Below are 4,281 nucleotides of genomic sequence, written 5' to 3'. Positions count from 1 at the left end.
TTTGAAAATAACAATTTAAATAAAACCTAGGTAAGTATGATAAGGGATTTTTTTTTTTTTTTGTCTGTGTGTTTGGTGGTGGGAAAATCGGATATTGCGAATAGAGCGAGAGAAAAGGATATGTTTGGATTTGGACACCTATAGATATAGAAACTTATTTATAGATGCATAGATACAGATTGGAATTTCTAGACTTTGAAGCTCTTGACATTTTGGACCAGACAATTCTTTGTTGTTGGGAGCTATTCTGTGTGTTGTAGGATGTTTGGCGGCATCCCTGGGCTTTCTACCCACTAGATGCCAGTAGTCCCCTCTGCCTCCACCAAGTCTTGACAATAGAAGATGTCTCCAGACATTTCCAGCTGTCTTCAAAAGGGAAGAATAAGCCCTGGCTGAGAACCATTGATATAGATATGCCAATAGCTCCTTTGTTTCTATTTGTCTTGTAGTGTGGTCAGAAGATGAGCCAGAAAGTAGAGGCAGTAAAAAGGTGAGGTGGCTCTGAGAGGTACACTAGATGCTCTTCTTTTGGACAAGCCACTTGACTTGTGAAGGTGCTTGATCCTGAGACAAGAACCATGTATGATTTATCTTTACAAACTTCCGGTCTCTGGGATGAGACCTTGCCTACGGCTTGTGCTTAGTCAGTACCTGTGGAATTCAGCTGAGTTGTTCAAGGAAAGCCTACCAAAGCAACCAACGAGAGGGTGTAAGTAGGGATCATCACTTTAAAACTCTTTGTGGAGATGGTGAAAACCCAGTGTAGAAAGATCACGGGTTGTGGGAAGGTTAAGTGAAAATTTAATGTATTTTGGTTGGAAGAGGGGATGAAGATAAATGGGTATGTGGCTCTTTTCTCTGGAGTAAATGCAGTATTAGAACTCAAAGAGTAGATTTGAGGGATACAAGCTTTCTGGGACTCTGAAAAGCTGGAGGGAGGGAGTCTTAGAGAGATGAAGGCACAGGGACCCTGACATTGTTTCCACATCCTCCACATTTTGTGGAGACACGTGATCTTCTTTGCTAAGTTTGCTTCAAGAGTCAGTAATTTCAGGAATTCATAAAATATTCACTTAAATGGAATTTTAGGAGTTTAAGTGTAAGTTCTTCCAAAATGAGGACGTAAACATAAGCGCAACAGGAATAGAGCAGGAATTTGTCTCTTCACTTGATTCTGACAAGACCCCACTGCACAAGGAATGTTATTGTCAGCTATGAGGTCACTATGAGTTGGCATCGACTCAACAACAACGAGTTTGGTTGGTTTTTATGTCCCCCATGGAAAAAATCAGGGTGAGAGGGAAAAGCTAGGCCACAGCATGCTGCCCCAGCTCTGCAAAGCACCTCATTTCTGCCAAGTTTTTTTTTTTAATCTTTTCTAAAGTACAGTTGATCCTCATGATTATCAGATTCTGTGTTTGCAAATTCACCAGTTCATTACAATCGATTTGTAACCCGCCAAATCAATACTCATGGCACTTTTGCGACCCTTGGTGGACAGGTACAGACCGGTGAAAAATGAGTCAGCTGGCATGTGCGTTACCAGCTGAAGTCAAACAAGGCGCTGCTCTGCCTTCTTGTTTCAGCTCTCATCCTGTAAATAAGTGTGTTTGCCATAGTCTATTTAGCGATACCTTTTGCTCATTTTGTGCTTTTTGTTGGTGATTTTGCTGTTTAAAACAACCTCCAAGTATAGTCCTGAAGCGCTGTCTAGTTTCCCTAAGTGCAAAAAGGCTGTGATACGCTTTGTAGGGAAAATGTGTGACTTAGATAAGCTTTGTTCAGGCATGAGTTATAGTGCTGTGGCCTGAATTCAAGGTTCCTGAATCTACAATACATATTAAATAATGTATCTTTAAATAAAGTGAGGTTATGTATTCATTGGTTCATGGTATGTTGTGACCAGAGGCTCTCAGGAAATTAACCCTGCATTTTGCCCTAGGAGCAATAGTTCAGTATTTGCTAATTCGATTTTCATGACAACTTTATAGAACATACCTACTACAAAAAAATGAGAATTGACTGTATGTGGTAATATCCATGGAGCCCTGGTAGCACACAGTGGTTAGGTGCTTAGCTGCAAACAGAAAAGTTCCGCGGTTTGAACTCACCAGCCGCTCTGCAGGAGAAAGACGAGGCAGTCTGCTTCCATAAAGGTCACAGCCTTGGAAACGCTATGGGGAAATTCTACTCTGTCCTATAGGGTCGCCATAAGTCGGAATCAACTCTACGGCAACAGGTTTGGTTTTTGGTAATATATACGGAACAGATCCCAAGGATAATTATTTATATCTTCCGACAGAACAAGCATGGCTCAGCTGAGGCTGTTAAGATAAAATTAAAGACAAACAAAATTCCACACAAATACTTGGAGAAAATAGAGAAAGAAATTATCATATTAAAATGTTTTGGAATGTGATGAAAATTTGAAGGCCAGAACCAAACAGATAAACAAATCCTATTTCTTGTATCCTGGCCATGCGATAGGGTCGTTATGAGTAGGAATCGACTCAACAGCAAAGGATTTGGTTGTTTTGCCTTTTGGTCACGTTTTGAGCATAAGTATAATGAATATTCAGTGTGGCATTAACACAAAAATGCTACAGTGTGTCTTCTAGTAGTGACATCAACTTGGTCTATTCTTTAACCCTCATTGATCCTCAAGTTTCTCTTATGCAAAATGTGGATCAAACAGGAGCCCTGTCTGGAAGTTTTAATGTAGAACATACAGTCTCTTCTCTCAAGAATATCATATTTTAATTAGTGAGGAGCACAAGTTTTCAACACAGCTTGAGAAGCGCTGTGACATACGTGTTCATATAAGAGCAAAGAAAAGAATCATCTAATCCAGACAGTAATAGTGAGGGAAGACATCTTACAGGAAATGATTTCAAATCTGGGTTTTGATGTATAAATAGGAGTGTTTAGCTGAGAATGGAGGGTGCCAAAAGAATTATATTCATTTTCCTCTTTTATATGGTGAAAAGATAAGCGTGATAGAGAGGATTAGTGGGAAGAAAGAAAGAAAAAAGTATTATGTTTCAAAATAACAATGAAAATTTTTGTAGAAGATTGAGAACTTCTGATAAATGGGTAATTTTGAGGACTACAGACAAGTAGAGTGAAATGTACATATAATTATAAGACAAAATTCGTTTTGGGCTACTTTATGTCATGGGAGTGTTAGGGTTTGAGTGTGAATTTTTGCTGTCATCATCCTCAGAACTCTAGGTCTCTATGAGTCAAAATCAGCTTGACGGCAAAGGGTTTGGCTTGTTTTTTGATGTGGGCAGATGTAGACATTTTAGGAAAGAGGAGAGAGAAAAAGGTGCAAGATTTTCCTACATCCCTCAAAACCCTGCTGTATAACATATACATTTAATGATAAGAGGTTTTGGAAATTGATATTAATTATACTCTCAGGCATATGATATGATTGAGACAATTCATTGACAAAGTAAATTAAAATGATACATTCTAAATAAAACTGGAGTCTCCAAAATAATGGGCTCATTTTAAGCAAACCGTTGTTGATTGTCAACAGACTGGCTCATGAGAGTTATCTAAATACTTGTTGTCTAAGTCATGGAATGAATGGAATGTTCTGTCAATTCCTGATGGTATAGAAAGGTCCCAGGAAATAGAAGACATGCACCTTACAGAAATGACTTCATCCAACCTGCCTGACCTCTCTCCTCTTGACAACGTGTGTTGCAACTACTATGGCAACTTCTGTGGCTCTGGCTCTGGCTATGGCTGTGGATATGGCTGTGGATACGGCTCTGGCTATGGCTGTGGATATGGCTGTGGATACGGCTGTGGATATGGCTCCCGCTATGGCTGTGGATATGGCTGTGGATACGGCTCTGGCTCTGGTTATGGCTGCTGTGTCTTCCGGCCACTTTGCTCCAGAAGATGCTATTCTTCTTGCTGCTAGAACATCACTATCTGAGCACCGTTTGCTACTGAAATGAAACTTCTAAGAATAATTCTGTTTCAGGAGCCTCTACACCAGGATTTCCATATTCAAGAAATTACATACTTGTCAAAGGTTCTGACCGCCAAGTATCTGTTTCTTCGATATACGTTTTTGTTCCAGAGGCTCCATAATATTATGTGACTGTTTTCCAGATGTTAACCTTTACTCCCTTAATCTTTGATTCTCTGTTATGATGGTGTTGGTTTCCCCTACAGCTGGGGAAATCACTTATTCTCCATAAAAATGGCTCTTTGTTTCCAGCAAATCTCTGTGTAGTTGCTTGTGAATTACTCCTTTCTTGA

General features: G+C 39.7%; 1 pseudogene; it reads left to right on the top strand.

Moving 5' to 3' along the window:
* The first annotated feature begins 3,590 nt into the window (after positions 1-3,590).
* LOC111822435 (keratin-associated protein 21-1-like) lies at positions 3,591-3,937 on the top strand (annotated as a pseudogene).
* The last annotated feature ends 344 nt before the right edge of the window (positions 3,938-4,281 follow it).

Source organism: Trichechus manatus, unplaced genomic scaffold (assembly GCF_000243295.1).
Source record: "Trichechus manatus latirostris isolate Lorelei unplaced genomic scaffold, TriManLat1.0 scaffold00177, whole genome shotgun sequence".
NCBI classification, from domain to species: domain Eukaryota; kingdom Metazoa; phylum Chordata; class Mammalia; order Sirenia; family Trichechidae; genus Trichechus; species Trichechus manatus.
This window is presented reverse-complemented; position numbering and strand designations above follow the sequence as displayed.